Genomic DNA, 13,825 nt, shown 5'->3' on the forward strand with positions numbered 1-13,825 from the left:
TTCAAAATGGTTTGAGTGGCCATTGATTGTTTTGTGAATAATGCAAAGATATTGGATAAAATTATTGTGGATGGGGTTGATTTCCTATTTAAAATGAATGTGAGGGCAGGCACTCTTTACTGGGATATAAATTCTGTAGAGTAAATGTGAGAGCACTCCTGTGTGCCAGGAACTGTTCTCAATGTCCAACCATATAGCCATAAATTGGAACAACAATGCCTGTGCCTTTGAGGAACCTAATCTCAGCGAGAGCCATGAACAATCCTAATATATAAAAACCCAGCGTCTGTAACAACCAAATGGGTGACTGGTCCATCCCCTGGCCCTCAGGCTCCATTGATCAGGGGATGGTTAATGTGGGAACTGAGGTCTCTCAGGCCCCAATGAATCCGTGGCAGCAGCGACCGGTAACCTGGCAGAAGGCAGACCATTTGGTCCCTCCCCAACCCGCAGGCTCCTATTGATCAGGGGATGGTTAACAGGAAACCAGAATGAGTGGTGAGCAGCTGGAAGGCAGGCCTCTTGGTCCCTCCTTCTGGCCCTCAGACTCCAATCAATTGATGGCGGAAGTGGGGCAGAACTGGGAACTGGCTTCCTTAGTAGTCCTGTATGTTCAGTCTCCAGAGGACAGGCCAGGCACCAACGGACCAGTGCCTCCGGCACAATCCCGAAAGCGCTGCTGGCCTCCTGGAACTTGGCCTCGGGCACTGAGGCCACTTCCCCTCCCCAGACACTCCATAAGGAAGAAAGGATATCGCCAGCAGCGCCAGGGGCGATCAGCGGTGACTGCTCTCCCTGTGCTTCCTCCAGGTCACTCGAGCTGGCCCCCTTCCGCCCCGCTCCAGATGAAGTGTGATCACTGCACATGGAAGGAATGTAGTAAAAAAACAAAATCTGATGACAGAGAATGCCACAGTCAACGTCCGGAGTCTGGCTCAGGAGAACGGAGAGAAGAGAGAATTCCATAAGTTGGCTGATGCCAAGATATTTCTGAGTGATTGCCTGGCGTGTGACAGCAGAGGAAGGAGTCCAAGTTTCTCAACAGAATATCAAAGACTTCTTCCATGTTCTGAACCTTAATAAGCAATGTGATACCTCACAGCACAAGGTTCTGGCAGTGTCCATGTGTCCTTAGTCTCTGCCTTATTTTGCTGCTAAATTCAGCCTCAGTGTCACTGTTGCATCCAGAAGGCTCTGCGGCTTCCTCAAAAGCCTTGGGGGTCACTGTCTTTGACATGAAGATAGCTTCGGGCTTCAGCATCCTGGAGAGTCAGAAGGAAATTGTGTGTTACTACTGCCAGCATGGTGAGGAAGAGCCCTGGCTACCCATGCTGACCTCTGCCTGCTCCAGCTGGGACCGATATCCAGAGCATGTGCTGGGTCACCCCATCACCCCACCTCTGAATGGCCAAGTCTCCCCAGCAGATCATGGGCTCTCTGGTGAAGGATTACTTCTCCAGATGGAAGAACCTGTCCCCAGACAAGATTTTCCACATCATTGTGTTCCTGTGTTATGACAAGAAACTGGAGGCCCTTTTTAGGAGATTTTCCCACAGCTTTACATAGTTCCCAGGGTGCTGACTGCATGTTAACTTCAGGTGAAATTGTCAAGATAATGGAGCAAAGTGACCTCTCTTTGAGTGAAGCTGCCATGGACACTCTGTTTGGAGACATCAAGGAGGAGGTGAGGCTCCACAAGGTGCCAGCTCCAACAGGCACACATCTTTAGGCACATGGCCAAGGAGATGTTCAGTGGGGATGTGGGAGTGCTCACCTACTGCACCCTGAGGAACAAAGACTTCCAGGAGGTCACCCTTGAAAGGGACAGAGAGGTTCTGCTATGCTTTGAGGCTGCTTACAGCTTTTGGAGCATCCAGAAGTGGTCCTGAAGCTGTAGAGGGGCAAGTTACCCTGCCACTTTGTGGAGGTCCTGGCCTGCGCTAGGCATGCCTAAGTGGCAGAGGCCAGGCGGAGGCAGATGATGGGTGTGCAGACAGGGCACTGCTGCAGCAGATGGAAGTCATCTATGCTGCCATCCTGGTGTGGCCCCAGGAGACCAGTCCCCATGTGCAGGAGCTATACCGGGAGTGGCTGGGGTGGGGCAGTGACTCCCACCAGGCCCAGGTGGCCCTGCACACTGCCTAGCAGGGCCTAAGTAGCCTGCCAGGACATCAAGTGGTAAAGGTCCAGCAGACGCCCAGCCTGCAGGCCACCTGAAGAGGGGTGTCAGACACATGTAGGAAAGGCTTAGCATCTCTCTCATTGCTTTGGTTTTCAGAATTCCCTACTCCCCATCTGTCGGCTCCCTCCCTCTGAGGGGTGCTGTTGTCGTCACATGGGTGGAACTGGAATATTGTATCTCGAGAGGATTGCCCCAGTGTATGTATTCTTTTATCTGATGATGAAAAAATTCCAAAGAACAGGAATGGAGACAGACTACTCTCCTTTAGGCTTAAAAAATCTCCTGAAGTGTCCTGCAAAGAGCTGAAACTTGGTTCTGTACACGCGCCTCAGAAAGATTGGATGAGGAAATGGCCCAGTTTGGCCCTGACTTTTCCCACTTATGTTACTCTTGAAGGTGTCTTTGCCACAATGTGAATAAACTGCCACCTTTTGGAATAGGGGCTCATACTAAAGTCTGCATTCCCAACTTTTCTTGAAACAAATATATGTTCTGCAGCTGTGGCCACCATCCTGAGATCAGGTCCTGTCGACCAGGTTCTGTCGCTGGGAATCAGGGGTCACTGGACTGGAGGCCCCCCCATGCCCTTTTATATTCAGGGATTAAGCTGAACTCACTTTGGGGGAGGCCTGGCAAGAGTGACAGGTGTCACAGATGGAAGGATGGAGAATGCAGAGGTGGACACCCTGCTCGGTCCCTCCCTGGGTAGTGTCAGGCAGATGAAGGCCAGCCAGCCTGCCCCACAATTGGGTGAGATAGCATCCTCTATGTCCACCTCTCACCCAGTGGGCCAGGCCACTCCCCTCAGCTCCGGGAAGCCCTCTGCATTCCATGACAGTGCTCTCTGCCCTCAGATGTTGCTTGCCCTAAGTGAGAAGGAAGAGAGCAGTTGGCCCACAGAGAACTACACAGAAAGATAGGGCTCACAGCTGGTGAGTACTGTGGCAGTGACGGGAGCCTCTCCTGCCTCATGGCAGCACTAAGGAGCAGCGAGCTGAGTGGTAAGGAGCAATGGGCAGGTGTGTGGTAAGGAGCGAGGGGTCCCGGACTGCAAGAGGGATTTCCAACTGTTGGCTTAGGCCCGCACCCTCTCACAGTCCAGGACCCCTCAGGGGATGTCCGCCTGCTGGCTTAGGCCAATTCACCATTGATTGGTTCAAAAAATTTGGCCTTAGCAACATCCATAGATTTTAAGCTTCATGGTTCCCATCTATTTTCCCACTCTGTGTGTTCAGCCTGGGATCAAGGCCCTTTGTTCTTGTGATTTTACATGGGACAGGGTGTGGCTGACAAACTGGTTCCTTTCCACATCTGCAGTATCCAGCTGTACCTCCCTTTTACATTCCTCTCCCCTAGTCTCTTCCTTGACTGCCTAACTGTTTCTAACTCCTCATTCCCCCCTCTGATTAGGAGTCCCTAACTGCTGTTAGGGAAGAGGGATGACACCCACTGTAACTACTTTCAGCTGGTAAAGGGTATTGTTGATGGCAACAGTTGTTAGGGCTCCATTGGAGGTGGGCGATCTAAGGGGCCATGGGAGATAGGGGCTGTCTTTTATATATATACTAGCGGCCTGGTGCACAAAAATTTGTGCACTGGAAGGGGGGGTCCCTCAGCCCAGCTTGCCCCCTATCACATACTGGGAGCCCTAGGGGATGTCCTACTACCTGCTCCCTGCTCCCCTTAGGGAGTGGGGCCTAAGCCACAGTCTGGCCTCCCTTTGTGGGAGTCGACCGGGATGATCAGGGGAAGGCCGCAGCCCCATCACCGCACTGTTGCAGCCACTGCCGGCCACGGCAGCCACCAAGGTGTTTTCATCAACACGGACTCCAGTCCCTTTACCATGAAAAAATGACAACTTTCTTTAGGCATTTTCAAGAAGTGTCTTTCATAGGATATGACCTTTCTTTCTTCCTTCCTTCCTTCCTTCATTCCTTCCTTCCTTCCTTCCTTCCTTCCTTCCTTCCTTCCTCCCTTCCTTCCTTCCTTCCTTCCTCCCTTCCTTCCTTCCTTCCTTCCTCCCTCCCCCCTCCCTCCCTCCCTCCCTCCTCCCCTCCCTTCTTTCTTTCTTTCTTTCTTTCTTTCTTTCTTTCTTTCTTTCTTTCTTTTTCTCACCTGAGGATATGTTTCCATTGATTTTTAGAGAATGTGGAAGAGAAAGGGAAAGACAGAGAGAAACATCAAAGTGAGAGGAACACTTTGATTGGTTGCCTCCTGCATGAGCGCTGACCTGGGCCCGGGCCAAGGAGGAACCGCAACCTAGGTACATGCCCTTGGTCAGAATTGAACCCAGAATCTGCGTTGGGCAGGCCGAGGCATTACCCACTGAGCCAAAGCAGCTAGGGCAGGATATGACATTTCTTAACCCTCCAGCAGCAGACCTTCCTTTTTTTCTCCAGAAGTGTAGTAAAAAAAACCCTAGATCACCTATTTGGACTCTCATTACCCAAGTTACTAAGAATATTACCAGTGGCATACAGGGAGCTTAGCCAATCAGCAGTCAGAAAAGGTGTTTCCTCTGTAGTTCACACCAATTGCCGGTATGGCCGCTGCCCAGGCCTAACGCCTCTGGCGAGTCATTAGCCCTGGGCCGGGGAACCCCCAGCTCCCCGCCGCTGCCACCATCAACAATAGCTGGCTGGCTCCTCATTGGCCCAAGCTTAAAGCCTCAGGTCGAGGTTTTAGGCCTGGGCCGGGGCACCCCCAGCTCCCTGCCACTGCTGCCATCAAGGATCGCTGGCTGGCTCCACCCCGGTTCCCCATCACTGCCACCATCAACAATCGCTGGCTGGCTCCTCCCTGGCCCAAGCCTAAAGTCTCAGGCCGAGGTTTTAGTCCTGGGCCAGGGCACCCCCAGATCCCCACAGCCGCTGCCACCACCATCAATGATTCCTGGCTGGCTCCTCCCCGGCCCAAGCCTAAAGCCTCTGGTTGAGGTGTTAGGCCTGGGCCTGGGCCGGCGCGCCCCCCCCCCCCAGCTCCCCGCCTCCAATTTCTGGCTGGCTCCACCCCGGCCCCAGCCTAAAGCCTCAGGCCGAGCCTTTAGACCTGGACCGGGGCACCCGCAGCTCCCCGCCACTGATCACTGGGTGGCTCCGCCCCGGTTCCCTGCCAAAGCTGCCATCAATGATTGCTGGCTGGCACCTCTCTGGCCCAAGCCTAAAGCCTCTGGCTGAGGCGTTAGGCCTGGGCCGGGGCACCCCCAGCTCCCCGCGGCTGATCACTGGCTGGCTCTGCCCAGGCCCCAGCCTAAAGCCTCAGGCCGAGGCTTGGGGCTGACATATGCAAATTAGCCGCCTTCTTGGCTGTCAATTAATTTGCATATCGCACTGATTAGCCAATTGGAAGGGTAGCGGTCGTACGGCTAATTACCATGTTTCTCTTTTATATATCCTCTCTAATAAAAGAGAAACATGGTAATTATCCGTAACTTCGCTACCCTTCCAATTGGCTAATCAGGGAGATATGCAAATTAACTGCCAACCAAGATGGCGGCCGGCAGCCAGGCAACTGACGCGAACAGGAGGCTTGCTTGCTCCAGTGACTGAGGAAGCCAAGGTTCCCCGCCTGCCGCTGCTGGGCTCTGAGCTGCTCTCTAAGAAACATTGTTGCAAATATAGAAGCTAAACAAAACCCAGAAACCTGCTTTCAGCCAGCCGGCCGGGATCTCAGAGCTGGAGTCGCAACAAAGTTTCAAATACAGAAGGTAAAAAAAGCCCAGAAACCCGCTTTCAGCAGCTGAGGTCTCACAGCTAAAGCCGGCTCTCAGCTCCAGTGACAGCCATAGAAGGTAAATAAATCCCAGAATAAAAAAAAAAGGGAAAAAGGAGAGGTTGGGAGCTTCAGTCACCCGCCAGCCTGAAAACGGCCCTCAGCCCCTCACCCAGACTGGCCAGGCACCCCAGTGGGGACCCCTACCCTGAAGGGTGTGTGACCAGCTGCAAACAGCCATCATCCCCTCATCCAGGCTGGCCAGGCACCCCAGTGGGGACCCCCACCCTGAAGGGAGTGTGACCAGCTGCAAACAACCATCATCCCCTCACCCAAGCTGGCCAGGCACCCAAGTGGTACCCCCACCCTGATCCAGGACACCTTTCAGGGCAAACCAGCTGACCCCCACCCATGCACCAGGCCTCTATCCTATATAGTAAAAGGATAATATGCCTCCCAGCACTGGGAACAGTGGAGCTGTGAGGCCTCCTAGCACTGGGATCAGCAGAGCAGCGAGGCCTCACTGCCCCTGTGTCAAGCAGAGCTGCGAGGCCTCCCAGCACCAGGACCAGTGGAGCAGCAAGGCCTCCCAGCACCGGGATCAGCAGAGCTGTGAGGCCTCCCGGCCTGGGATCAGCGGATCCACAAGGCCTCCCAAATCTGGGATCAGCAGAGCAGCAAGGTCTCCTGGCACCGGGATCAGCAGAGCCACGAGGCCTCCCAGCACTGGGATCAGTGGAGCAGCGAGGCCTCCTAGCACTGGGATCAGCAGAGTCATGAGGCCTCCTGGCCCCTGGAGCAGGGTGACAGGGGGCAGCGCACAAACCCCCTTATCGCCCTGCGGCTCTGTTTGTGACAGGGGGCGGGGCCACAACCTCCCTATCCGCCCTGCTCTGTTCCTGAAAGGGGAAGGCTCCACAACCCCCTGATTGGCCCTGCTCTGTGCCTGATAGGGGGGAGCTCCCCAACCCCCTGATCGGCCCTGCTCTGTGTGTGACAGGGTGCGGTGCCCCAATTCCCCGATGGGCCCTGCTCTGTGTGTGACGGGGTGGAGCCGCAACCTCCCCATAGGCCCTGCCCTGAGTGTGACAGGGGGGAGTGCCCAACCCCCTGATTGGCCAGCTCTGTATGTGACAGGGGTGGCACTACAACCCCCCTGATCCTCCCTGCTCTGTGTGTGACAGGGGGTGGCACAGCCACCTCCCCATCGACCCTGCCTTGAGTGTGACAAGGGGCGCGCCCCAACCCCCCAATCGGCCCTACCCTGAGCGTGACTGAGGGTGGCATCTCAACCTCCTGATCCACCCTGCTCTGTGCATGACAGGGGGCAGTGCCCCAACTCCTCAGTCAGCCCTGCTCTGAGCCCGACCAGGAGCTGCAGGGATGGCACCTAAGGATTGGGCTTGCCCTCTGCCACCCAGGAGTGGACCTAGCAGGTCGTTATCTCCCTAGGGGTCCCAGACTGTGAGAGGGCACAAGTGGAGCTGAGGGATACCGCCCCCCGCCCCCCCGCCAGTGCACAAATTTTTGTGCACCTGGCCTCTAGTGTGTATGTATATATGTCTTTATTTCAGAGAGGAAGGGAGGAGAGAGAGATAGAAACATCAATGATGAGAGAGAATCATTGGTCGGCTGCCTCCTGCACACCCCTTACTTGGGATCGTGCCTGCAACCCAGGTATGTACCCTTGGCTGGAATCGAACCTGGGACCCTTCAGTCCACAGGCTGAAGCTCTATCCACTGAGCCAAGCCGGCTAGGGCGATAGGGGCTGTCTTTAAGGATTCCATTCCCATGTCCACGTGCAGCTTGATAGATTCTAGGTGGGAGAGTATAAATTGAGTTAGATGATTGAGTATACAAGGGCCACACAATAATGTTAGGAACAGGCTGGCCAGTGGCCCCCAAACAGGTTAAAGCCATAACGTTAACGAGGGAAACATATCATGGATTTGGCCAAATTTCAGGAGATAGAGAGCAAGTTCTCTTAACCACACAGCCTGTTTAAGAATAGCCTGTGTTGGGGGGTGGGAGGGGGGAAGATGTGAGCTGACAGAACAGCAGGGAGAGAGAGTGTGACAGACTAAAGAAGTGAGAGGAGCATGTGTGGACATGTGTGGTGTGTGTGTGGGTGAGTGAGGGACAGATAGATATCTCAGGCAGATCAGGCTCACCTAGACGGCGAGCCCTTGCTATCACCACAGGCACCCCCACACCAGCTCAGCTTTGGCACAGAAAGCACATCATCTTGTAGAGGGGAGCAAAGGAGGCCAGGAGTGCTGCCACACCAATATCCGGACTGACCTCAGGCAGCACCCCCAGACATGGTCAGGGAGCCACTTGCCAGACATAACCTGCTTGAAACCACCACCGTGCCCTGGCAGTGAGCAACATGGTATCAAACGTGGGTCCCAGATGTCTTCAATGAGAGCTCATCAGACAGACCTCTGGAGCTGAGCCTCTTAACTAGAGCCCAAATCCAATGTCCCAGGATCCCACGCTTCTGGTCCTTGCATTGTGAGTACAAGCCACAGGTCCCCCACTCCCCACTTCATCCCTGATACTAATACAGAACATCAGCCAGGTGTGTCCTACACCCCTGCCCAGACAGAGCCCTAGCCAGGTGAGCTCCCTGTCCTTTGCACAGACTGAGCACACTGCCACCAGCTTAGGACTCCGCCTCCAGCCAGCTTAAGCAGAGCTCTCGCAGGGCAAGCATCCCACTCCTTGCACAGACTGAGTGCAGTTGGCCACCAGCTTTGAGTTCTGCCACCAACTTAGGCCAAGCCTGTGCAGGACAAGTGCCCCACCTCTAGCACAGCCTGAGTGCACTCTGCCACCAGTTTTTCACTTCTCATCCAGTTTAGGCAGAGTCCTTGAAGGGTGAGCACCCCGCCTCTGGCACAAACTGTGTGCACCCCACTGCCAGCATAGAAAGAGCCCATGTAGGGCAAGTGCCCCACCCCCAGCATAGACTAGCATGCTCCGTCAGCAGACAGATCCCTCACTGGGTGAGTGCCCCGTACCCTGACAAAGACAGAGTGTGCTCCACCTCCAGCACAGACAGAACCTTTGGGTGGTGCACATGCCGCCCCCAGTACAGACAGAGTTGTCACCAGGAGCAGGCCCTGCCCACAGACCAGGTCGAACTGCTGGTGAGAACTGGTGTGCCAAAGCACAGGTCACAGGTCCATACTGTAAGTGCAATGTGAGAGGGACCTACAGCACAATCCTGCCTTAGTGGATGGAGGGCACAGTGAACTGCATGCCAGAGGGCTCTGGGCTCTCACAGAGAGTTACACAATAGGGGTACTGTGCACCCACCTCCACCAACCCCAAGAAACAGATAATAGAGGAACCAGAATTGTGGACGAAGGGGATACAACTCAGAGCAGAGACAAAAAAAGGTGTGAAATTCAAGGCAGACCCAGGCCCTGAGGCTAGTGAGTCCATGATCAATGGATTGCGAGGGGCCTCAACCACTCAACCACTCTGACACCAAGCAGGTAGCCCAGTACCAGAAAGAGGCAGCAAAAATGGGGAGACCAAAAAAAAGGGGGGGGGGAAGAAAAGGAGGAATCATCAGAAAAAGAACTAAATGAAACACAGGCATGCAATATGGCAGAAAAAGAATTCAAAATAAGTGTAATGTAATTCATAAACCAGATGGAAGAGAAAATCAACAACCTATGTAAGAATCAGGAAGAAATAAAGAGTAATATAGCTACAGTAAAAATCTCCATGGAATCTTTCAATAGTAGACCATTGGAGGACAGAATTAGCAAATTAGAAGACAGGGAAGCAAAATGTACCTAATATGAACTGCAATTGGAGAAAAAAAAATCAAAAGACAGGAGGAGAACCTGAGTGAGCTCTGGGACAACATGAAATGAAGCAACATACTTATAATAGGGGTGCCAGAAAGGCAAGAAGAAGAGCAAGGTTTAGAAAACCTATTTGAAGAAATAATGTCAGAAAACTTCCTTAACTAGGGGAAGAAAATAATTACACAAGTGAAGCATGTCCCAAAGAAGATGGAACCCAAAAGACCCACACCAAGACATGTCATAATTACAATGGCTAACATTAATGACAAAGAGAGAATCTTAAAGGCTGCAAGAGAGAAAGAGAAAGTTACTTACTAGGGATCTACCATTAGATTATCAAATGATTTCTCAATAGAAACACATCAGGCCAGAAATGAATGGAAGGAAGTATACAAAGTGATGCAAAACAAGGGACTGAATCCAAGAATACTCTATCCAGCAAGGCTATCATTCAAAATTGAAGGGGAAATCAAGAGCTTCACAGCCAAACAAGGCTAAGGGAATTTATCACTACCAAGCCACCAATGCAATAAATGCCAAAGGGAATGTTGCAAAACTAAGGGAAAAAAGGGGGGAAGAAGGAGCACAGGCACAAAAAATTAAAATGGCTACAAACAAGTATCTATCAATAATAACTTTAAACATAAATGGACTAAATGCTCCAAACAAAAGACATTGAGTGGCTGAAGGATTAGAAAACATGAACGATATATATGCTGTCTACAAGAGACCCACCTGAGAACAAAGATTCACACAGACTGAATGTGAAGGAATGGAAAAATAATTTTCAGGCAAAGGGAAATGAAAAAAAAAAAAAGCTGGGGCAGCATGACTTATATCAGACAAAACAGACTTCAAAGTGAAGACTATAACAAGAGATAAGAAAGGCCACTTCATAATACTAAAGGGATCCATACAACAAGAGGATATAACTCTGGTAAACATATATGCACCCAATGCAGGAGCACCCAAATATATAAAAAAAACTTCTGGGAGATACCAAGGGAGAGATCGACAGTAATACAGTCATAGTAGGGGACTTTAATACCTGACTGACTTCACTAGATAAATCCTCTAGACAAAAAAATCAGTAAAGAAACAGTAAGCCTAAACAAATCACTAGATAAGATGGACTTAATTGACATCTATAGAACATTCCACCCGAAAGCTACAGAATATACGTTCTTCTCAAGTGCACATGAAACATTTTCAAAAATAGGCCACATTTTGGGTCACAGGCAAACTCTCTCCAAATTCAAAAAGATTGAAATCATATCAAACATCTTTTCAGACCACAATGGCATAATATTAGAAATCAACTACAATAAAAACATTAAAAAAAATTCAAACACTTGGAAGCTAAAAAGCATGCTATTATATAATAATTGGGTTACCAACGAGAACAAAGAAGAAATTAAAAGCATCCTGTAAATGAATGACAATGAAAACACAACAATCCAAAACTGATGGGACACAGTGAAAACTTCCGAGAGGGAAGTTTATAGCTTTAAGGGTGTACCTCAAAAAACAAGAAAAAAATGGTAATAAATTATCTAACTCTACAACATAAAGAATTAGAAAGAGAGCAGCCCTGGCCAGTTTGGCTCAGTGGATAGAGCTTCGGCCTGCGGACTGAAGGGTCCCAGGTTTGATTCCAGTCAAGGGCAGGTACCTTGGTTGTGGGTACATCCCCAGTATGGGGTGTGCAGGAAGCAGCTGATTCATGTTTCCCTCTCATCAATGTTTCTAACTCTCTATCCCTCTCCCTTTCTCTCTGTAAAAAATCAAATATATATATATATATATATATATATATATATATATATGCAACAAGAAAAGTCCAGAGTGAGCAGAAGGAAGAAGGTAATAAAGATCAGAGCAGAAATAAATGACATAGAAACCACCACCCCCCCCCCCACACACACACACACAAAAATACAAAAGATCAATGAAACAAAGAGCTGGTTCTTTAAAAGGATAAACAAGATAGATGAACCTCTAGCCACACTCACCACGAAATAAAAATAGAGGTCCCAAATAAACAAAATCATAAATGAAAAAGGAAAAATAACAACATACGCTACAGAAATATAAAGGATTGTAAAAAAAAAAAAATACTATGAACAACTCTACTCCAACAAACTAAACAACCTAAAGGAAATGGACATATTCCTAGAAAAATATGACCTTCCAAAATTCAATCAAGAAGAATCCAAAGAATCTCAACAGGCCAATAACTAAGGAGAAAATTGAAGTAGTCATCAAAAAGCTCCCAGCAAACAAAAGCCCAGGGCTAGATGGCTTCACAGGGGAGTTTTACCAAACATTCAAAGATGAACTTAAACCTATCCTTCTCAGACTATTCCAAAACATTCAAGAGGAAGGAACACTTCCAAACTCTTTCTATGAGGACAGCATCAACCTAATCACAAAACCAGATAAAGACACTAGGAAGAAAGAGAATAACAGGCCAATATCCCTGATGTACATAGATGCTAAAATCCTCAACAAAATTCTAGCAAATCTGATCCAGCATTACATTAGAAAGATCATACACCATGACCAAGTGGGATTTATTCCAGGGATGCAATGGTGGTACAATATCTGCAAAACAACAAATGTGATACATAACATAAACAAACTGAGAGACAAAAATCACATAATCATATCAATTGATGCAAAAAAAGGCATTTGACAAAGTTCAACACCCTTTTCTAATGAAAACTCTCAGCAAAGTGGGAATAGAAAGATCATAGCTCAACATAATAAAAACCTTATATGATGAACCTACAGCCAACATCATACTCAATGGGCAAAAGCTAAAGCTAAAACCATTTCACCTAAGAAGTGGAAAAAGACAGGCACTCCCACTTTCACCACTCCTGTTTGACATAGTACTAGAAGTGCTAGCCATAGTGATCAGACAAGAAGAAGAAATAAAAGGCATCCAAATTGGAAACGAGGAAGTAAAATTGTCAATATTGGCAGATGATATGATATTGTACATAGAAAAGCCTCAAGACTCCATCAAAAAACTGCTAGAGCTAATAATTGAATTTGGCAATGTAGCAGGATACAAAATTAAGACCCAGAAATCTAGGGCTTTTTTATACACCAATAATGAACTCACAGAAAGAGAAACTAATAAAACACACACAAAACCAATCCCATTTACCATTGCAACAAAAAAATTAGATGCCTAGGAATAAATTAACCAAGGAGGCAAAGGACCTGTACTCAAGAAATTACAGGACACCAAAAAAGAGATAGAGAAATATATAAACAAACAGAAGACTATACCATGTTCATGGATTGGCAGAATCAACATCATCAAAATGTCCATACTACCCAAAGCAATCTATAGATTCAATCCAATCTCCATTAAAATACCAACAGCATATTTCAAAGACTTAGAACAAATTCTCCAAAAATTCATGTGGAATAAAAAAGACCCAGAATAGCCACAGCAATTCTGACAAAGAAGAACAAAGTTGGAGGGGTTACCATACCAGATATCAAGTTATACTATAAAGCCACTGTTCTCAAAACTGCCTTGTACTGGCACAAGAACAGACATACAGACCAATGGAAAACTCAGAGAACCAAGAAATCGACACAAACCATTATGCTCAATTAATATTCAACAAAGGAGGCATGAACATATAACGGAGTCAAGACAGGCTTTTCAATAGATGGTGTTGGGAAAATTGGACAGATACATGCAAAAAATATGAAATTGGAACACCAACTTGCACCATTCACAAAATAAACTCAAAATGGATAAAGGACTTAAATGTAAGATGGGAAACCATAAAAATCTTAGAAGAAGCCATGGACAGCAAAATAACAGACATTTGTTGTAGCAGTATCTTTACTGATACAGCTCCTAGGGCAGTGATGGTGACCCTATGACATGCGTGTCAGAGGTGACACGCAAACTCATTTTTTTGGTTGACTTTTCTTTGTTAAATGGCATTTAAATATATAAAATAAATATCAAAAATATAAGTCTTTGTTTTACTATGGTTGCAAATATCAAAAAATTTCTATATGTGACATGGCACCAGAGTTAAGTTAGGGTTTTTCAAAATGCTGACACGCCGAGTT

The 13,825-nt window shown here is 48.6% G+C and overlaps 1 pseudogene across 1 annotated transcript; it reads left to right on the top strand.

Moving 5' to 3' along the window:
• The first annotated feature begins 845 nt into the window (after positions 1-845).
• Positions 846-1,729, top strand: LOC308515443 (nuclear prelamin A recognition factor-like; annotated as a pseudogene). The gene has a single exon. The product of its transcript is annotated as a nuclear prelamin A recognition factor-like (transcript).
• Positions 1,730-13,825: the final 12,096 nt, after the last annotated feature.

This window comes from Myotis nattereri (genome assembly GCF_964212035.1).
Source record: "Myotis nattereri genome assembly, chromosome: 3".
In the NCBI taxonomy this organism is placed as follows: Eukaryota; Metazoa; Chordata; class Mammalia; order Chiroptera; family Vespertilionidae; genus Myotis; species Myotis nattereri.